This window comes from Castanea sativa, chromosome 11 (assembly GCF_040712315.1).
Source record: "Castanea sativa cultivar Marrone di Chiusa Pesio chromosome 11, ASM4071231v1".
Lineage (NCBI taxonomy): Eukaryota > Viridiplantae > Streptophyta > Magnoliopsida > Fagales > Fagaceae > Castanea > Castanea sativa.
The window spans coordinates 46,529,595-46,553,198 of NC_134023.1; the positions used below are offsets into that span (position 1 = coordinate 46,529,595).

Sequence of the window (23,604 nt, forward strand, 5' to 3'; positions counted from 1 at the left end):
GCTATATCGTCTTATCTCTGGCCTTAAGAGATTTATCTAGATAAGGAATGTTATTATTTCATGCTTAGATGGGTTCAATCACATGTTTATTATCATTGGATGCGGATCAACAAGTTTAGCTGCTTAAATGCTGTGTTTCTGTTAGTACTGTTGTGTTCTTTATCCTATAAATATGCTATGGTTTATACTGTGGAATCTGTTCACTAAACTTGTTTGGTTGAAGAGAGGAAGAACTTAAAGATATATAGCTGTTAGGTTTTGAGGTGCATGAAATGTGTTTTTCTAACTTTTGTTTGGTTGGACAAGAAGAATTTAGGGGCATTTACAGTTCAGTTAGCTTGTCAAATACCTTAGCTTTGAGACAAGCTTTAGTGGAAGTTTAAATCAACTTATAAGTATTTTTACTGATGCAGGCAAATATCTTTGTTGTTTTAAGTTAACATCCATGAAATAGAATACTTATGGGACTACATTTGACCCCTTGAATGGACATCAACTAGTCAGCCTTTTACTTGCATACTTTACAACTGGTTCTATCTACATGGTCTTTCGTTCACATCTTGATTCTTGAACCTAATACAAGATCTCCAATTTTTAAACTCTCCATCTCTGTCAGATATAACTTTCATTAACATGAGAAGATTTTGTCCAACTTTTCTCCTATGAATTTGTAGAATAACAATTTCTTTAACAGAAATTCATTCCTGAATCTGTTACGACTTATCTACAACCTCAGGTTATAGAAGGTAGTTGCAAAAGTTCTTATCTTGTTATTAAAAATTCCATCCTCTCATTTACATGGTCACCATCTTGTTAATGTATTAGCATTCTGCATCCTGCAATCAACTATGCCAGATATCTCGATCCTATATCAAATATAACTATGAACTGCGGCACTTTTCTCAATTGTTTGATGGAATATACATCTGGATCTATTTAAATGTGCATTGCACCAAAAACTGAGTCTACATTGTCTCCTTTATGGCCAACCAAAGCACAAAAGAGTATTTGGTACAGATTTTGAGCAAGAAATTCTTTGTAAGCTCCTATTTATATTATTGGTTATATTATTTCCTACAAGAGTAATATTGGATGATCCTTGTGGTTTACCCTTTTGGTCTTTCTGTAATTCCCAGGACAATGTGGCAGATTGTGTTTGTCGTTGGAGTTTACAACACAGGATGCTACTTTTACAAACTTATTCTCTCAAAAATTCACTAATCTGATTGTCACCATTTATTTTAAAAGTCAATTGCCAAACTTTCAATTGGACAACTATGATGTTAAGAACAATAGAGGTAGGTTGTTTTTGAACTGTTTATGGCCAACCAAAGCACAAAATAGTGTCTGGTGAGTGGTAACTAGCTCCTATCTAGGCATGTTCAAATAAGTATTTTCATATGATAATTAATTCTAAATTATTTGTGATTGACCTTTTAATCATTTTGTAATCCCCTTGATAGAGCGATGGGTTAAGTCTACTTATTCTAAATGATGGTTTGTGAGTTTAGGGGGAAAAAAGAAAAGAAATTTAGCAACTACATCAACCTGCTTGCACAGAATGATGTCACTTCCCCTACAGACTTCTAAATGATAATTATTTAATTCCTCAGCATGTTAAATTGGCACATGCAGACAAGTGAAGAAGCTTATTTGTAGATAGTTTGGTCTTGACATTGGATAAGGATCTGCTAAATAAAATAATTTTGTTTTTTTAGCACATTTTAAGTCCTCAAAGCTTGCCCCATGCCCACAACTGCTTGACCACATGATGGTATGCAGTTGTTATACTTGCATGCATGACATCCTTTTATGTCCAAGAAAAGATAATCAATAGAGTTTTTCAATAATCAATTAAAAATAACTCTATCTCTAAATTGATATCATTGTCTCCTATTCATCTCTCATCCTGATTCTTATTGTTCATTAATCTTAGTGTCCGTTCCTTGTTAATCTTAACTTTTTCTTCTATAATGAGTCTGAATTTGATTCTGGCTGTACTTGAATTGATTCAAGGTTTCTTTCACCTAGGAGCTCTTCACGCATTCTTCTTTATATATATATATATATTCTATTATATTATATATCTTTAGGATTAATTTTGAGTGATATAATATGGACTGTGGAGTCGATTTGGTGTCAACCAAGCTAATTTGGTGTTATACATTAACCCTAAAAGGTCTTAGTATTGATGATCAATACGGTCTCCTATTTACTTTTGCATGTCTGGTGTATGTGCTTGTTGAGTTTTTGATCTGTATATAGATAATTGTACAAGTTTTGGGATTTTTTTTTTCTCGGAATATTTCACTTAGACTAGTGTAATAACTTGTTGAAATTTGTGAATATTCTCTATATATAATTTTCATGTGTAAAGTTAGTTGATTATCATCAGATGCCTGCATTTGCAATTTACCTTTGGTTATTGATTTATGTCGAACAATAGAATCTGAGGGAAAATTCCTTGCTGTTTTGTTTCATTGGTTCTTTCTTGATGATCCCTTTGGTTATCAAGAAAGTTTAAGAAAAAGAGAAAACTTTGAATTCAGCGATATTAGCATTAGTAATATTATTATATGCCTTTCTGGTCATAATTTCTCTTATATTCTTCTGTATTTAAGTTCTGCACAGGCTCAAATTGATTTTTGCTTTCTTTTGTCATGGTCCTTTCTTCTAGCTCATTGAACTTAATAAGTTAATATCTTTGAAACTACAAGCTCGATTACTTTGCTTATCAAGTTAGTAAATTGGCAATTTCCAGCCAATTTACGCTACTCTCTCTTCATCCAAATTGGCCATTAATGTAGAACGGGTGGACCAAGCATTTCTTCGAATAAAGGTATCATCATGATTCCCAACAAATGAGCTGCAAGCAATGAAAAGTAATAGACCAAAACCACAAGTTGTTTGGATTGCATGAAATTGGGTGAGTTGAAAGAAAATGATGTGGGGAGCAAAACTCATACCTCTAGCCATGACTTAAACCATATAACTTTGTTTAGGCTTGTAATTAACACAACTAAAAGAAAGAGCCATGAAACAGAATCAACATCATCTTCGGCATTTTAACAAATAGTAATCTCTAAGTGAATTTTGGAGGAATTAACAGAACCCACAAAAAAGAAAGTGGATATGAAAGAGAATTCTGGATGGATAAAAGTAAGGTAAAAAAAAAAAAAAAAATTTTGGATAAGGAATCAAAAGAAATTTGAAGAAACTAAAGTAGTATCCAAAAAAGTTCAAAGACAAAGCACACAGTAAAAGGGAATCCTTGTCAATGAACATGAAATTGAGAGGAAGTCAATCAAGAAACCCAACCTTGATTAAAGAACCCCATTCTTGGCCAAGGTTATATAATCAGTTTTTAATGGAATACCAAGTGGAAGTCTCTGGGAAACTATAAATTCAGGAACTTTTAAGTGTTTGTTTGGATTGAAGGGAAGGGAGAAAGAGTAGAGTAAAGTTGGGCGGAAATTAAGAACAAGCCCTAAGTTGACAGAAGGGAATATTGTGAGAGAATTTTCCTGTGCAGACTAAAATCCCCAATAAATTCAGATTCTGTTTATCAAAAAAAAAAAAAAAAAATCAGATTTTGGTTCCGTCCATACTATTGACTCAGTCGTGAGCTGATGGTGTAACTTGTTCTTATGAAATGTCAAGAACGGAATGTGGTCTAGTTTGGCAGTTTGACCGGTGTGCGTGCTTAGATCAAATTAAGCTTAAAAAATTAAGTTCAAAAGATTTTTTGAGTCGTACGATTATCATCTAGATGTCCATCTAATGGTTAGATTGGTGTTGAAGTGATGTTGAATTAGAAACATGATAATAGCTACACGTTTTAAACCAATATGTAAGAACTAGTCCAAAAGTAAAGAAAAAAAACAAAGAGAATAGTCAGTAGTTCTTCACAGGAATTCTAGAAATGCTTTTCTTCTATAAATTTATGGCAAGAAATTTTTTTTATCTCTTTCATATACCATTAATCATTATAATTTTTCTGGAATTTTTCAGTAATTACCATTTGTGGGGTTGCAAGTTAGAGATCGATGCTTGCCAATACTAGAAACCCCTGGCTCTTCTCTGTTTTGCTTTTAATCCTGTCTTACTATATAGCATGCTTCTCTATAGCAGGTGATACCCTTTCTGCAGCTGAGTCTCTTTCAGTGAGTGAGAGCCTAGTATCTCAAGGTAGCATTTGCGAACTCGGTTTCTTCAACCCCGGAACTTCTTCAAACATCTACCTAGGAATATGGTATAAGAAGTTTGGTGTCAAGTTCAAGGACATAAACATTGTTTGGGTAGCAAATAGAGAAAACCCTTTGACAGACCCATCTTCTTCAAGACTTGAACTTTCAGAAGATGGCAATCTTGTCCTGCTTGACAGATCCTCCAAGAAACCATTTTGGTCAACAAATTTGGCATTTCCAATGTCAAATTCAACTGAAGCAATAATTGGTGATGATGGAAATTTTGTTTTAAGAGACAGGTACAATGTGTCTACTGTATTTTGGGAGAGTTTTGATCATCCAACTGACACATTGTTGCCAGGTGGAAAGCTTAGGATTGATAAGATTACCGGAAAATCAAAGCAGCTTATTTCATGGAAGAATTCAGAAGATCCTGCATCGGGTATGTTCTCATTTGGGTTAGACCCAAGTGAAGGCAGTCAATATATCTTAGAGTGGAATAGATCCCGAAGTTATTGGAGTTGTGGAATTTGGAATGGAAGATTTTTCAACTTGGCTCCTGAGATGACACAAAATAGTATCTTCAACTAGAGTTTTGTGTCAAATGAAAATGAAAGCTATTTTAGTTATTCTCTTAATAATAGTACTTTTATCCCTTCTAGGTTTGTCATTAATTTTTCAGGAATGATCCAGCAACAGATGTGGTTGGCCGGACATTGCATTTGGAATATATTTTGGTTTCAACCAAGACAAAAGTCCAATGTCTATGCTTTATGTGGAGCATTTGGCATGTCTCATGAAAATGTATCAAACCCTTGTCAATGTCTACAAGGTTTTGAACCATTTTCGGTTAAAGACACCAAACTAAATGATTGGTCAGGTGGTTGTGTGAGGGAATCCCCTTTGCAATGTGAGGATAGTATGAATACAAACAGTGAAAGAGATTGGTTCTTGAAAAAATCAAATGTGAGATTGCCTGTAAATTCAAAAGTAAATCTTACAGGGAATGCTACAACATGTGAATTGGCTTGCATGAAAAATTGTTCTTGTGCAGCTTATGCTTATAATAGCAGCAGTGGGTGTATGATATGGGAAGGGGCTCTTTTGAACTTGCAGTAACTCTCAGATGGTGGTGAGGCTGGACAAGATATCTATCTCAGACTTTCTGCTTCTGAGCATCGAAGTACTTCCCTTTGAGGTACTGAAAGGCAGGATGGGTGCAATGACATCTACACAAACTCATGTTATCTTGTTTTCTGCAAGAATACTTCATTCTTGGTTATGGTTGAGCTAACGTTGGTTCTTTTCATCATAATCAGGCAACAAATGGAAAGTATGGGTCATTGTAAGCATTCCGCTATCTGCAACAGTGCTTCTGTCATGGCTCTGCATTTGTTTTTTAAGCAAGGGAAAGGTCAAACCCAAAGGTAAGCATAAGCTCTAGCCATAAATAGAAATCTATTTCTGAATGTTACAAAATTATTATTATTATTATTTTTAATTTGTTGCATCAGTAACAATGAAAAGAAAACCGTGATAGGTCCTTATTCTTGGTACTCAACACTCCTGGCAGGGCAATGAAAAGCTTTTACCATTTTTGTCAACGGAATGTGTTTCCCAGAAAACATTTTGGATTTTCTGGTATCTGGTCTGGCAGAAAACACAAATGAATTGAAAGCATTTTCTGTGTTCAACGAAAAAGATGTCCAACGGAAGGTGTTTTCTGGAACATTACATACTTAACAAACCATTACAAATAAACTCCACACCACAAAAAAGTTTCTCAAGATTGTTCATTGACCATTTATCAAATCAACTTTTTTGTTCCAACCAGTTGCTTCCTCACTTTGCATAGATCCTAAAATTGGGATTTGTTTTCCAATTTGATACTCCCAAATGACCTAAAAAATAGAAAACCTTATCCTAATCAGTGTATGTTTTTGTGAATGAAAGCTTTTTTTTTTTTTTGATAGGTAATCAAAGAAGTAATATTAATAGGAAGTAATATTGAAAGCTTTTATATATATAATTATTTTAAATTGCAGAAATTTTTTTAGTGATTTTCTATGTTAAGCAAACAACATAAAATGTTTTTTGGCTCATTTTCAATGTCATGATTAAACGCAGAAAATGATTTTAGTATTCTAGAAAACGAGTTATTTTTTACAAAACGTTTTCCATCAAACAAAATAAGCATTAGTCTCATCAGTTGCCAAAGATGGTGTTCAAGCTGTTGAACGATATGAACCAGGTTTTCAGTGAACCTCATGCAGATTTTACTAAATAAGCCCCTAGGAAGGGTTGACCTTTGCAGTTATTTATGGTACGTTTGGTATGCTGTAATAGATTCTGTAATGAAATAGTTATTCATGTGTAATATCAATTCGATCATTTGGTTGCATCTTTATTACATGGATTAGTTATTATATTAGAATAACTATTCTTTAAATTGAAGAATAGTTATTCCTCTTTAAAATGGATGTAATAGTTATTCCTTAGTGCACATAATAGGTTTTAACATTAATATATTTCCAAAAATATAAAGTTTCCTTATACATCATCTTTTACAAGCTTTCCATATGTAACAACCAAACTTATGAATAGTAATAGTTATTCCATTACAATGTTTTCTATTTCCAATAATAAAGATTACCATTCCTAATGTAATCTACATTCAGCGTATCAAATGTATCCTTAGTCATTTATGTGAATGGGAATGAAATATCACATTGTTAATAGTTGTGTTTTAAAACGAGCAAAAAAGTTTCTTTACCTTTGTGTACTGACATGGCTCATAGTGGTTGAACTTTGGTGAACCTTTTCCTGTCACCTTATTAATTGATTTTATTAGACTGAGCACTGTATTTAAGTGGTGAAGTCTTATCATTCTGCGTCAAACAGGAGAAAAGGATTCAAGCAATGATTTACGGTTATTTGATTTTAGTGATGAAATCCAAGCAATTAATGATGGATCAAACACTAAAGATTGTCTGAAGAAGAGAGGGAAGAAAGATGTGGAGTTACCACTATTCAGTTATGAGAGTGTATCAGCTGCAACTAATAATTTCTCAGATGCAAATAAGCTTGGAGAAGGAGGTTTTGGACCTGTTTACAAGGTATGATCCATTCTCCTAATCAATGTGCTCTACATATTATAAGACAACCAACAATGTTAAATTTTCATGAAAGTTCAAAGAGATTGTGGTTCACTTTCACAGGGAAAATTACTCTAGGGGCAGGAAATTGCAGTGAAGATGCTTTCAAAAAGATCAGGACAGGGGCTTGAAGAATTCAGAAATGAGATAACACTAATAGCAAAACTCCAGCACAGAAATCTAGTCAGACTCTTGGGTTGCTGTATCGAGCTAGATGAAAATATACTAATTATGAATACATGCCTAATAAAAGTCGGGATTTCTTCCTTTTTGATGTGTATTTTTCCATCTTGGTATTTTTTCTATATATATTTGAATATTTTGGGTTCTTGAGTACTGATTTTCTTAGCTGTTATGCCATTTGAAAAGATCCAACCAAGAAACAAATGTTAGATTGGAGGGCACGCTTTCACATTATTGAAGGGGTTGCTCAAGGGCTTCTTTATCTTCATCAGTATTCAAGGGTACGAATCATACATAGAGATCTAAAACCCAGTAACATTCTCTTGGATAATGAAATGAAATCGAAAATATCAGATTTTGGCTTGGCTCGAATATTTGGAGCCAATGAAACACAAGCAATTACAAACCGGATTGTTGGAACTTAGTAAGTAAGAAATCAACTTCTCATCTAATATATATATATATGCAATTGCCAAATAAATTTACTAAGCAAGCCACTAAAATAATCAAATATTGATTTTTGCAATCCAGTGGGTACATGTCTCTTGAATATGCTATGGAGGGTCTCTTCTCTATAAAGTTTGATGTGTTTAGCTTTGGGGTACTACTTTTAGAGATTGTGAGTGGAAAAAAGAATACTGGTTTCTACAACAGCGCGTCACTCAATCTTCTTGCATACGTATGTAGCTTTTATAACCTTTCAAGTTCTTTATGTTTTTGCACAGTTTACTAAATTGAAAAGTTCATAGTAATGAATATACATTTATTTGAAATGAAACAGGCTTGGGAGCTGTGGAGATATGATCGAAGTTTGGAATTGATGGATCCAGCAATAGGGTATCCTTCTTCCACTTCTATTATGTTGCGATTTATTAACATAGGGCTTCTCTGTGTCCAAGAAAGCCCGAGTGATCGACCAACCATGTCTAACGTGGTCTCATGGCTTAGCAATGAACATGTTCCTCTGCCTACACCCAAGCAACCTGCTTTTACCCCAGGCCGGAATATGATGGACACAAATACATCAACTATCAGCAAATTGCTCAATAAACAATATTACTGTTTCTATAATGGAAGCTCGATAACTATTTGGTGTATCAAAGTCAAAGTCATTTTGTAAAATCTAGTTTTTTGTCTAATTTTTATGCATAAGGATCTTCTACGCACTTTTGTTTGTATAACTGATATACTACACACTTATTGCTGAATATTTTTGCAAAATATTATTTGACATTTTGATTGAACTTACAGAATAAATAAATTAGTGATCGGCCACAAAGTTTAAATAACAAATATGGCTGGGAGACTAAAAAATCAGTCTTGGCTCTCTAAAGAAAAAGTGCTCTACAAAACTAAAACCCAAAGCCCTTGTGAAAAAATTGTGTGATATTTTCGTCTTCGCTTTGGACACACACTCTAACGTCTATTCTCTGCTCCAAATATCAGAGAAATCTTTCTAAGCTTCCTCTGCTTCATCTCGCTCAAGCAAGGTTTTGCTTGAGCAGGCCATTTGCTAGAAAGGAGTAAAATCTCAGGTTGATGAAGAAACAGCATCTGACTAGCTTGTTCGAGCCAGATCTTCATGTGCCAATTCTTCGATTTTCTTCACAAATTGATCATGAAATATAACCTCGACTCAGATATTGTCACAAATATTAGCTAATTTTAATCCTAACAGATTTATTCATCCATTTTTCTTAAGGACCATGTGCTTCACCCCTTATTAGGATACCTCCATTCTTTTTAGTCTCAAAATCAATTTACAACCTATAAGAGTTGGACTAATGATTTCACATAAATGGTGACAGATTTAAGAGTAAACTTATGCAGATAATTCTTTCTTTATAACTTTTTTGATATACTTTTTGGGAGAGGTGGTTTGTGTACCGTGAGCCATGATTTAACCTACATTGTGAATCGAGACTTGAGAGATTGGGGAAGGGGAGTATGTCACATAATCAGCCCTCAATCTAGGGCTGTCCATCCAATCCGGTGAGTCTCCGCCGGAGTTGACGTTTTTTCGCCTGAAATCAACAATTATGGCAGGATTTTTCACCATGGACGGTTCTGACCGAACCGACCGTGCTTCCGGTGCAAAACCGACCGCACCGATCCGACTCCCTCGCCGGTCGGCGGCGGGTCAGTGTTTGTTCAACCCGATTCTATCGGGTCGGTCTCGGGTTGGGCACAAACCCGACCCGGACCGACCCGTGGACACCCCTACCTTAATCTATAAAATTCATGAGCATTGGATGTGGGCTTCATGATAATGGGGTACAACGTAAATGTCTCCTGAGAGTCCTACTGCTGCCCAACTTTTGAGAGTCCTTATTATTTCTTCTTTTTGGTTATTTAGTGAGTGAAGAGATTAGGTTTAGTACTCCAATGCATTAGATTTGTTGAGATGATGACACGTTTTGCCATTTCAACCGGTCCAGTACACTGGAAGTACAAGACCCATTCCAAGTCCTTTTAGTAAAACTCGAAAACCAACTGAAGTTTTGAGTGTAACACTTAACATTCTTGTAATATTATTTTATGTGTGAATTCTTAAATATTTGTGAAAAAAAAAATATTGAGTTTCTCATTTGATAACAAGTGTACATACTATTTTTAAATTGAATAGTACTAAGGAATTATCAAAATCTCCAAGATGTTAAGTAGAACATTCACAATAAGTTCAACCAATGGGTTCCAATTAGTTAAACTAATAAAGTCTCTTGTCAATGATCAAGAGCAGATGTTGTAGGTTGAAATTATCTCTAAAAAAACAATAAGCTCAACCAATGTCTATTCTTTACTTCAAATTTTGGTAACTCACCCCAACCAATAGTTTACTGGTAAAATAATACCACTCTTTAAAAAAAAAAAATCAAATAATACCCCAAAATATGTTCACACACAAACTTAATCGATTCCCTTTTTTAATCTAAGTACCCAAGTACTATTCCTCGCTCACTCTCTGTCTCTCTTCTTTTGAAAATGTCCCAAATGAGAGAACTGTGTCGATAACCACCTATCCTTTGAAAAAGTAAGAACCATCTCTCAGACAACATTGTACTGAACATCTTGGCAATGTTGGGTGTGCACGCGAGTGAAGTTACACATTGAATAATGATAAGAAGAATGAGTAGTTAATATAACATAATTGAGCACTTACCCATAGGGCTTAGGCCTTTTGGATTAAAGTGTGTCTCTATATGTTATATTAATTACTCAAGGAAGCTCCTTAGAGTGTTTATCTCCCCTACAACTGGTATCAGAGCCTAAGTGTTTGCAACGTTATTAGAGGGGCACAAAGAGGGGTTTTCTGATTACTCTATTTTGTTTAGCAAGATTGCCCCAACTTCATTTTTGCTTTGGAGTCCCTTGCTTTGTTTCTAGTGATTGTCTCTGTTTGATATGAAATCTATATTGGCAGTTAGACGATTTGGGAAATTTGTTCAAGCCTTAGGGCTTAGGAGTCCTATAACGCCTGACTGTCTGATGTGTTCCTTGCTTTGTTTCAATAAAAATAGTCTGATAGTTTTTTATATTATTTTTTATTTTTATTTTTAATTTTTAAAAACACCTTAATCCTTTTGAAGATTTCATGAACAAGCATACTTATTCAACATGTTACTTCCTTTAGTGTGCCTCTTTGGTAGTGTTACAAAGATTTAGATTGCAGATCTTACTTCAATCCAAGATATATAAGTAAATAAATAAGAAAACATGGAGGGAAACTAAAAAAAAAAAAAAAAAGGAAGCTTTGAAATGAGAATGTTGAAAATGGGATGTGGAAGTGCTTATTTGGTGAGTAGACCTTGTGCTTAATTCTTTAATTGGAAGTGCTTATTTGTTATTATCAATGTATTTGGATAAAATAACAGTGAGTTTTTTTAACAAAATATGCAACCAACATTTGTTTACATTAATTTTTTTTTTTTTAAGTTGGGCTTAGAAATTGTGGTTGCACCAAGTAGCTTCATCAAATTGCAACAATTCTTTCTAAGCTATGATTTCGTCAAGTAGTTTCACCAAATTACAACAATATTTTGGATAAAAGCAATTTTTTAGATAGAGATAACAACTTATTTGTTTTTATCACTTTCATTGAATTAAGTAGTAATAAATGTTTTAACAACTCATGCAACATAGATTTTGTTCATATCAACTTAATATATATATACACACACACTTAATTGTCATTATACATGTATTTTTTAAGAAGGTTGAAAAATACCAGAGCCAATAACAAAAAGAAAATTCAAAGCATAAAAATGTGTAGTTGCAAGGTAGAAGAATAGTTAATCTATGAGAGGGGAAAAAAAACCCCACTTTCACTGGAAGGATGTGCACGCTATATGGATGCATAGGAGTTGATAAATTTATCATAAATTTTTCCCTTAAGTTGCATCTTACATTTTATTAATAATTAAACAAATTATTTTATTAATTGTTAGAATATATTTCCTTGAATCAAGGGATAAAATTTTACTATAATTTAAGGACAATGTTAATGAATGTCCTCAAAACATTGTTTTAAGAACTATTTTTAGAAAAAATTTATGAAAAAATGATAAAACCAATTAATTTTTCCCTCAGCTTTTTATATTTCCTATAAAAGTAGTATTAAAACTTTCTTAATATGATTTATTAACAATTGCCCTAAGGGCACATGTTAACATGACCTATAATTTAATCTAGCTAAAACTTTATTATCTTAGTTTCAGAATTTTAAATTTTAATCCAACTAAAAATCTATTATTAAAATTTCAAAACTTATAAATTTCAATTTTTTAAAAATATTTATATAGTATATATGAATTTTCATATTTTACAGTCTGGGCCTAAATTTTTATAGTCCCCCCCCCCCTCCCTCTCTAATATTTTGTTTGGTCCCAAGAACCCAATCAAATTTCTGAAATTGGTCCAAATGACCCAAATGAAATTAATCACTTGCCCCATTCATTGGGCCCGTGGTCCCTCCAAAGTCCAAACACAATACAACAAAAACACCCATCCCTAAATCACCAATATCATAACCAAAAAAGAAAAAGAAAAAATCCTTTACGGGGTTTATAGCATTCACGTCCACTGCCCAATATTTTACTGAGGTAGTTATCGTTTAGAAAGACAAAAAGAAGAACTAACTTAATGTATGTAACCAAATCGTTTGAACTTTGGGTGTCATCAGACTAAATACTAACTAATTTTTTTTACTACAAATTTTAAAAATAATTTTACAACAAATTATAGGTGACAATTTGTTAGTGATAAATAAAAAAATGATGCCAATGATGAACTCAGATTAAATTCTGTAACAATTTATCAGTTAGAATTTGTTGTAAAATTATTGTGGGCATATCATTACTCTAATTTTTTTTAGTTAGAGAATGAATAATGCACGTATCATGAGATAATTTCTATGACTTTAAATTAATTTTAATTTTAATTTATAAATTCTAGGAAAGTCATGATAATTTCTATGACTTTAAATTAATTTTAATTTTAATTTATAAATTCTAGGAAAGTCATTTAAATACTTCTAGAGCCAATGTTGATAATGTAGCATTCTTAACGTTTAATATAAATATCCCAGTTTTTTAAAATCCTCAAACAAAGTTTTGAAAAATTGAGATTAATAAAGTTGATATTTGTTCATTAGAGCACGATTGAAGTTGTGTCCAAAAGTATGAGATTATCATATTAGTCAACATGATAAAATCAACATATTCTTTCAAAGTACCCAATAAATGGACTATTAAGCCATCTTTCTTTTTTCTCCTTTTATAGAAGGCTAGAATATTATTTCATAGCTTTCAATTTTTGTTTTTCATGTTATTTCCTTTGTGACTTAAAATTCATGGATAAAATGCAATTTTTTGTCTACCATGATTTTTAATTTAATAAACCACCATGTCATCAAAAAAAAATTTGGTGCAAGTATTAGAAAAGGTTTTATTGCTTCAGTTCATATCACACTCTTCATTAACAAATAAAAATTTATAAAAAAAAAAGACAAATTTTTGTTGATAATTTAATTTATAAATATTATATATAAGGACAAATATACAAAATTATGCATTTTATAAGCAATTTATTACAAGATATAATAATCATAATAATAGTAATAATAATTTATTTAATTAGATTTGAGTTCTAAAATTATATAACAATAACTTATTTAATTATTGTTTTTAAAAATATATATTTATATATAAAGAAAATTTATAACAAAAATCGTGTGACACACGGAACTAGTGGTAATATAATAAGAAGGGTTAGGTGTAGTAGAACAAGTGTTATTACTAGTCATAGTTGGAAACTTTCACCGGTGGTAGTATAATATGAAGGATTTGGTGAAGTAATTAGAAATTGTGTCAATGCTTGTCATAGTTGGAAAGTAAGGTGTAAGTTCCTTACATCGACTATCGCACCGTCCGATCAATGGAAGGCCAGTTTCGGCATTGGGCCACACAATCCCAGTTATCGACCAATATAACATGTTCGGTCTCGTTGCTAGAGGTCATCCTGGTTTCTAGGGACTCTTGTAGTCATAGTGGCTTCTTCAATAATGTGCCTTCTTGACTCACTTTCATTTTCACAAATAAAAATTGGATCAAACCCTTTGATGGGGTCCAATTTGGTCTAATAAATTGTCAAATTTTAATAATTTATGTTTTAATTCTTTGCGTCTATGGTACCCTAACTAGGGCACGCCGATCGCTGGTTCTTTTGTGCTTTGTGCCATACAAGTATAAAATACTGACAGTTGAACTATTGATGGATACAAACAAATATTTTGAGAGAAACAAAGAAATAATAAGACAAGAAAAGAAAGGTAATTTTGGTTGTTCCGATGCTCGAGGAGGAATCACTTTGATGCAATAAGAGTTGTGGTTAAATTGTAAAATTAGTGCGTGGTCATAGAAGTACTCAAGAACAAAAGAAAACAAGCGATGAAGTTTATATTTGACTGAAAAAAATCTCTAAGTTACAAGCCACTTATGATTGCCAAAAAACAAAACCCAAATATATACTTGCAATTTTTTATATTTATTATTTATTTTAAATAACACCTTTTGTTTACTATACAGCTATATATATATATATATAAACATCTTTTTTTATATATATATATATATAGAGTAAATTGAAATAGAGTAATTTGGGTTCAACTAAAATAGAGTAATTTTATGCTCGCAACAATTCCACAGCAATTTTTTTTTATTTATTCATTGGTAATAACTTGTCATCTAAAATTTATTGTGAAATTTTTGTGAAAAATTGTGGGAGTAGCATTTCTCAAAAAAATAATCTTGGCCCTCCAAACATAATCCATAACATTTAAAAAAAAAAAAACCAAATTATGTCATACTTGTAATCTCCTCATAGTTGTTGTAATCCCTTTAGCTAGTTAGAACATTTGCAGCAGTGGAGCTAAATAGCTATATAGCTATTTTAGCTCCACCAAAACACAAGAAATGACCTTCCAGCAGTGGAGGTATAGGTATTTTTTTTTAGCTTTGAGCTACAATGCACATGTATAGATACATGTGTACTGTAGCTCAAAGCAAAAAAAAAAAAAAAAAAAATTTTTATCCCAGCTGAAGAATAAAATAATACCACTTGCTCCATTTTTTTTTTCCTTTCTTTTATCACCGTGCCTCTCTTTGTCTCTCATTCACTTTCATCTCATCTCTCTCTCTCTCTCAAGCTCACTCTCTCAACTCCGGTCTCCTCACTGTGTTTACCGCCACCGGACTGACTCGTCGTCAACGTCGCCGCCACGGATAAGCTCAGACCCACGCCGCCGATCCTTCTGAGTTTGATCTGGGTTTTTGGTTGAGTTTGACCGTCGATCCTTCTGAGCTCACCGCCGATTAGCTCAAACTCTCAAAAAAAAAAAGAAAAAAGAAGAAGAAGCAAACATCGGAAAGAAAAGTACAGAAGAAACTTAAATAATGGAGAAGGAAACTTAAATAACCATGGAAAAAACTTAAAGAAACTGTGTGTGAGACAGCATAGACTAACCAATAATGCCAATGATGAAGCTCAAGCTAGCCATGGAAGGAAAAGTACAGAAGATTGAAGAAATGAAGCACGGGAGATGGAAGGTTATTGAATAATGGAGGAGGAGATGAGGAAAAAAAGTAACAAAAGATAAAACAATGAAAAAAAAAAGAAAAGGTTGAAAGTTAAAAGGTGTGGCTGAGGGTGGAAGAGATAAGAGGAGTACGTGTGTGGATGAGAAAAACAAAGAGGAAAAAAAAAACGTGTATTTGGATGAAACCAACAAATAAGATAAATAGGAAAAATAAAATAAAGAATAATAAGAAATTAAAATTAAGAAATGTTCCTATAATATTTTTGCAATAAATTTTAAGTGGTAGGTTATTACTATTTAATATTTGTAAGAAAAAAATAATTTTTTTGATGGTGGCGGTTGCAGTGGTGGTGGCAGTTGCGAAGGCGATGGTGGTAGTGACAGTGGTGATGGTAGTGGCTGTGATTGTTGTTTATTGTAGAGAATATATTATTCTATTATGTGATGGCGGCTGCGGTGGAAGAGTCGGTGGTGGCAGTGGCAGCGGTAGTGGCGGTGATAGGGTGGATGTGATTGTTGTTTATTATAGTGAATATATTATTTTATTGTAGTAGATATATTATTTTATTGTAATGTTTATATTATTTTATTATGTTAAAAGCTAAAATAGATCCACTGTTGCAACATGTTTTGTAAAGTGAGTAGGTAAAATAGATAAAGTAACTTTTTGTGGAGCTAAAAAGCTAAATTTTTAACTCCACTGCTGTGGATGCTCTTAGTTAGTTGAGATAATGATGAGTTAGTTAGGATTTGAGTATGTCATATGCGCCTTACAAAATTGGTTTCGATCACCAATCCTTAACACATTAATGGAGAAAACCACCCAAGAATCTAAGATGCAAGAGCTTGAATTTCATGCCATTGGACCAAGAACCAATTCTTGATGCACCAATAGAGGCTTTCACTCAAGAGTCTATGATTCAAGAATCGGCAATCCAAGTGTCGGTGCCAAGAATCAAAGATGCAAGCACCAACAATTCTAATGGTTCTAGAATCAAATGAGGTTTTGAGGATCTAAGAACATTCCAAGGTTCAAAGAACCAATGAGACCTTGAAGATTGAAGAACCATTAAAGACTCAATAATTTGAGAGTTTGAAGTTCTACGAAAAAGAAACATTCATGTACATGAGACTGCTTGTCAAAGAGAAGTGCATAAATATGGTGATTAAAATGTCACTAAGGAATTGGTCCTATGCAAGACCTCCTTTAATGAAGATGCCAACTACAACAATACCATGTGGACAAAGTGTTTTAAAGGGGAGGGAAATGATAGGAGCCCCAAAGTATGTCTTGTAATCTCCTCATAGTTGTTGTAATTTCTTTAGTTGGTTAGTTAATTGAGATTAGGATGAGTTAGTTAGAATTTGAGTACATGTAGCTCATTTAACACATGACTTAATTCATAAAGTACATGTTGAATTAACTAGCCAATTATCTTGACGTGGGCCAAGAAAATTAGACTTAGTCTTCTATAAGTACATAATTGTAATTCAACATTAGATATCATTGAAGAATGAATCAATTGCTTATTGCATCTCTCTCTCTCTCTCTCTCTCTCTCTCTCTCTCTCCCCGGAGGTTTAGGTCCCCTTGAAGTGGCCTACAACAACTACTATTCCAATTCACCATTCTTACTTTTCCACAATTCATATTCATATTCTAGCAAGTTCTTATCATGAAGATTGAAAGTTTCCTAAGATTGATCTTCTATTTTTTATATTTTAAGAATTACTAAATCAAGTTATATTTTCTTTTTTCTAAAATTCAAAAGTTTCATGTTATCTTACATGATAGAGTAGATAAAAAAAAAAAAAATTCACTACTTGTTTTAAATGAGATAAAAACCATGTTTTCCAACAATTTAAGGAACAACTAAAAGACAATACAAGCCGTCATTAATTGTTCAAATCTACTTTTATCATAGAAATTCTTGTAATTTAGTAACTTTTGGAGTAGATGTAAATACTAGCTTCTATATCAATAATAAGCAGCTGATTGGTATCAATCACAAGGGAGTCAATTTCGTTCTAGATGTTGTTTCAGTTTGGTTAGGAGAACGAAATTTCGGTATCAGTTGATACCGGTGTACCGTTTTGAGATTATTGCAATTTATATATTTCTATACACATATATATATATATTTGTATTATTTATGTAAGTATAAATTTATTAATTTTTATATTTATCAACATAAAATTTAAAGTCCACATATTTTATAAGCCTAAATATTAGCTAAAGTACATTAACCAATACATTAGATTAAATAAAAAATTTTTAATAAATTTTTTCAATTTTTTATTTTTTTTTATTGTACTGACTGAAATGTCAATATCGGCCAGTATAGCTGAAATAGGTTTGTATAACTTGATATTTTTTTGGTACATTTTGGAGGAGTATCAGTTTAATGGCCGGTATGGTATATTTCTCTAGTACAGACGATACTGGTACAATATTACTTCCTGATCAATCGAGTTGTACCCTTGAATAGTGGTTGTGTCACATTGCATCCAAGGGTTCGAGATTTGGAAAAAAAAAAAATTACATATAATATTTTTAAAATTTTTAGTTTTGACACTACTCTAAAATAAAATTTTGAACACCCTAAAATAAACCCAACAACAAAACAATTCAACACCAACTTTTATCTTGGCCTTTTTAACAAAAAGGAAAAGGCCCATTAACAAACCAATTTGATCTAAAATTTGGGAAAAAGAAGAAGAAGCAAAGCTAACAACAAAAATAAGTAATTTTTTTATCTTAAATCTCAGAAAAAGACAATAAAGTGGGTAGTAATTATTTTAAACACTGAAAGACAAATATGTGTGACGTAATGAAAGTGAGGTATGGGATAGTGGGAGTGAAGACAATTATTTTATAAAAAAAAAAATTTAATAATTGTATTATTGTGTTTAATTCTTCATAGATTATTTTTTTTAATGCAAAAGACACAATAAAAATTCTTCTTTATGAATTACAAAGACCAATAAGTTGTCAAAATTGAGTTACACTATTAAATAAAAGAATTGAAAAGAGTAAAGAAAAAAACTAATAAATAAAATAAATTAAAGTACTCTAAGCAAGAATAATTAAAGTTTACTTAACAACAATAATAAATAACTTTATTATTGCAAGAGACAATATATGATTTCTAAAACTTAATTTTAGCAACAATAATTAATATTTTCATTATACTAAGAAGCAATATGCTCAATGCATTTATAGTTTATCATTTATTATTTTGCTAGTACTATAGATAATTTCTGATAAGAAAATCACATGTACCTTAAGATTTATCTCTTACCTAAGATTCATCTTCTAAGAGAACTTGTATTGATTTGAAAATATTTCCTTCGAATCATGGGTAACAAGAAAAAATATCATTTTATCATCCTAATGATTAATTTTGAAATAATAAAATATTATTTATAAAAAGGTCATTGTCCTTAGCACGAATTTGAATAGCCCCTAAAAAGTATTCTTGGAACTGCCATTGTTGTTGAAGCCATTTCAATTTGTATTGTAATTTGAGGCTGAATGCAAGAGTCACTTTTTTTTTTTTTTTTTTTTTTTTTTTTTTTTTTTTCATTCATTTGGTTTATATGCATTGTTATCATTTACAATGTTCTCTCAATAAAGCATAAATAGTGGGTTCTAGTTAGCTCAACTAATAAAGTCTCTGATGGTTGGATAAGAGATCTGGGGTTCAATCTCTGCCACACTAAAAACTGATTGGTGTCTTGGTCTAATGAAAAAGAGCATCATCAGGAGCGGACGCCATAGGTTAAAACTCTCTCTAAAAAAAAAAAGAAAAAAAAAAGCATAAAGGTACTTCAAAAACCATGTACTATATTCAAACTAGAAATTGGAAAATATCTGTATATATAAACTTAGGAGTACCATTTAAAGACTTGTCTTCCATAACCAAACAAATTCCCACAGTTCTTTAATGATTGACTATAATTGACTTGTCTTATAGTGATGAGTTTTCTTAATTTTTATGCTTCAATCTTATGGAAAATGAACGACTAACATCCAAAAACCCTTAAAAGTTAAGTCTAAAAGGCGAATGTACAAAACTTGTATCCAAAACCATGGTCGAAGTAAATGTACTTACAGAAAATTAAAAATGGTCCAAAACAATGGACCAAAATAACTTGAATAAAAAAAAAAAGGAGAAAGCTAATTGGATAAATTGGCTTGGGCATCATCCTTAGGCTAGGGCATTGTCCTTAGGCTGAGCATTGTCCTTGGGTAGATCAGAGGTGGTGGCATCGTCCTCAATGTTGACTTCTTTTGAGCTGATAGGAAGTAAGGAGCTTTAAGTAGCAATGCGAAGCCTTATGGAGTCAAAATCTACTCCAGGAAAGGCTTCACATGCATCTTGATGAAAGTCCTCAAATCCTACAGCATAGTTCTTGTCTAGGAGTTTTGTATATGTGTCAGAAGTTTTGAACTCTTTGATTTCCTTGTCCTTGGCTTTGCTTAGAGAAGAGGAAAGCTTGTCACACTTGTTTTGAAGGTGGTCCAAACAAGACTCCGTTTTGACGATATTTGTCCTAAGTTCTTCAGCCAAGTATTTCATCTCTTTCACCTTAGACTCCAGGTGCTTTACTTTGTCCTCCAACTTCAACCTCTTCCCAGCTTGCTTGCTTGAATCCCTCTCCATAGCAAGAAACTTGGCGTCCAACCTGATCTTCTCATTGTCTAAGTTTGTGGCTTGTCTAGACGCCACCATAAACTTGGACATGACCTGCAAAACAAAATGTTAAATTATGACTTGGCAATAAAATTAGCAGGTTGCTATAGATGGAGGAAAATACCTAAAACAATTCAAGGACAGAGGAACACTCAAACTCCTTGATAGACATGTCATAGCAAGCCATGACGTCCTCTTACTTCAAAACCGTCTTGAACCTGTTCCAGGCCAAGCTCTCACTCCTTAGAAGGGTGTGAGAGGCAATAGCGGGATCTTTAACGGGAGGAACCGTAGATGGTTCTGGATTAAGACGAGAAAAAGGAACTTCAGAAGTTGGAGCCTAAGGACGAGTTTCTGCAACAGGAAAAGTAGAAGGGTCGAGCTTGACGACTGGAGCCTTGGCAGGGATGGATGTGTCCACCTTAGGCCTTTTGTGGCCTTGACCACTAGGAAGGTTCCAAGTGTCAATCATCTTGGACATAGCCTTCCTCTTCTCTGAAGATTTGGGAGGCACAAGCTTTAAAGTCTTTGAGACATTTGGATGAGTCTAGAAGGGAGGAACATCTTTAGTTTAGACAATCTCATCACCATTGGCAAGCTCTTTCTCTTTATTCTCCTTCATAGTTGCCATTCTTGAAAAGGATCGTCAAAGCTTAGACAAAACCACATATGTACATAATAAATAATTGAAAAGGGAAGAAGAAAAAACTCACGTTGATGAGTTGTGAGTTCGTGAGCCAAAGCTTCTTTAGTTGGAACAGGTCCAAGCCCCCAAGCCGTTAGACGATGGAGTGTTACCAAGGAATGAAAATCTATATCAGTAAAGGAGTGAGCTCTCTAGACTTGACACAAGTGAAAGTCACTCAAAGAAGGACAAGCTATAGTTGAAAGAAGAAAATAAAGTTAAATGAAGATGATAAGATAATTACGACTAGCTATAGTAAGCAACATACTATCAGAGTGTAGATGACCCATGGCACCAACATAAGGAGGGAATGTATCCCTACCTACTTCAACAGGGTCACCAGCCCAGAACCCAAAAACAAAGAAAAATTAGCTCTTCCACAACCTATCAGATGAAGGAAGAGCCCTAATCATCCTATAGCTAGAACACCTATCAGAAAAATGATAAAAACATAAGGATTGGTTTATTTTAAAGGGTTTATAAAAATATAAAAACTCGTTTATAGTAACAGAATGGCTTCTTCTCAAAAGCCTCCCTTCACAACACTTGCATTGCCATAATAATCCTCCATCCATTGGGGTTAAGTTGGTTTCGTCCAATACCTAACCTATGGAGGAATTCTCTAGCAAAGGCGTTTAAAGGTAACCTAAATCCCCCTAAGAGATAAACTTCATATATGAAAACTCCAAGAGAATTTGGAGTACAACACCACTTGCCCGAAACAGGAAGACGAGTGTGAACTTCATCAGGAATTTGGTATTTGTCTCTAAACTTAAGAAGCCTTTTATCGTCTATCTTTGATGGAATGTTCATGGCACAACACACCAAAATATCCTTCGTTTGACGAGAAGGAGAAGGAATGGACAGTAGAGGAGTAGTAGACAAGTCAACAGACGATCCAAATGTTGCCCTTCTCCTTATTTCCTCCTAGAAAACCTCTAAAGGATTCCCAGGAGTCCTAGACGAGTACACCTCGTCTATGAAATAATTCTCACTACTACTACTACTACCCCCACTACTACTACTACTACTACCCCTACTACTATTATAATCGTCATGATTCTTGTCTATCTCCCTATCATCCCTATCGCTAAATGGAGAAACTACAATCTCAACCTTTTATAAGAAAGCTCTAAAGAAGAAAACCTTAGACCAAGAAGGAGATAATACCTGATGCTAAACAAAGAAGACTAATGATGAAAGAGGACTTCTAGACGAGGCATAAAGGACAAACTGAGACAAGAATGTCAAAAAGGAAAATTCAAAAAAGTGAGAGGGTAAGATAGGCATTGAGCTATTTATTGGTGACTAGTTGGGTCACTGAAACGACATAAACCAACCAGAAGATGCCATGTGGCCACTTTCCCAAAGCACAAAGTGACGCAACCTCTTGGTTGTTATGATCAAGCCATGTGGCAACATCTACACTGTCTGATTTCATCAAATCTTTGGACACCACATGTATAACTCATCAACGAATTAGAAAGTGCCATGTGTAAAAAAAAGTTTAGAAAAACCCAGAAAAAGCAAGACATGGAAAGTACGACGAGGGCATGGACAACCTATGGACAAGGGGGCAATTGATGGTAATCAACAACAAGTAGTCTTCGTCCTTAATGGTCGTCCAAGACCAGTAACGTCCAAGATAGTCTTCAGAAAAGATAAAAAAGGAATATAAACCACAAACATAAAATGAGGACATCCAAGCATGTCACCAGTTGTCTAAAGAGAATATGGTCATCCATATCATGAGAAGGAATGGATGATCAATAATCACTTAGTAAATTTTTGAACATTTTCAACAATCTTGAATGGTTAGATCACTAACCCTCATCTCTAAACGTGGAGTGAATTCCCCGAAATTCGCTCTATTCTCCCCATTAAGTTCACACATCTCCCATGATGTTAGTGACACCTAACAAGTAGATCCACTCTAAACTCTCTATAAAAGGGACCAAGCCTCGTCCTACCATGGTAAGTTTTACTATTCATCCATTCACTATATTTGTGTTCTAGAGAGAAAACTGACTTAATCATCGGAGAGTTCTTAGCCGATTCACCCCGGTCACCTTTGATTGTCTCTTTCTTCCTCTTCAGGTCATCCAACCGACGTTGAAACCCAGAGCATTCAGCCTACTAATTTTCAAGCATTATCACTATCTATAAGGGGAGTTCCCTATTTGACCTGGAATTTTATGTGGTTTGAAAATTCCCTCACTAATGAAGGGTAACTTCTCTTAGAAATAGAGTCATAAATATTAAATGACAAATTTTTATTATAAATTCAAAAAAAGAACTCCTAAAGTTAGAAATTTTTTTCCCTTCGAGTTCATCTTTTTTATTCCTTTTCATCCGAATAAAAGTAAAACACCCCAATTTGAAAAATTAAAAATTAAAAAAAACTAAAAGTATTCCTTAAATTTAGCCTACTTTCCCCTCACGTTCATCTTAGTTTTCCTATCCAAACTTTTCTCTATATCATTATACTACTTTCAAACACATGTTCAAAATATAAATTACAGTTTCTGCTTATTTATAAAGTTTATCATTTTTATTTGTTTGAAAAAAAAAAAATTTCAAATTATAATAGATGCAAATGATTAATT

General features: G+C 33.2%; 1 pseudogene; it reads left to right on the forward strand.

Annotated features, from left to right (window-relative positions):
* The first annotated feature begins 4,046 nt into the window (after positions 1-4,046).
* On the forward strand, positions 4,047-8,610 carry LOC142617892 (receptor-like serine/threonine-protein kinase SD1-8; annotated as a pseudogene).
* The last annotated feature ends 14,994 nt before the right edge of the window (positions 8,611-23,604 follow it).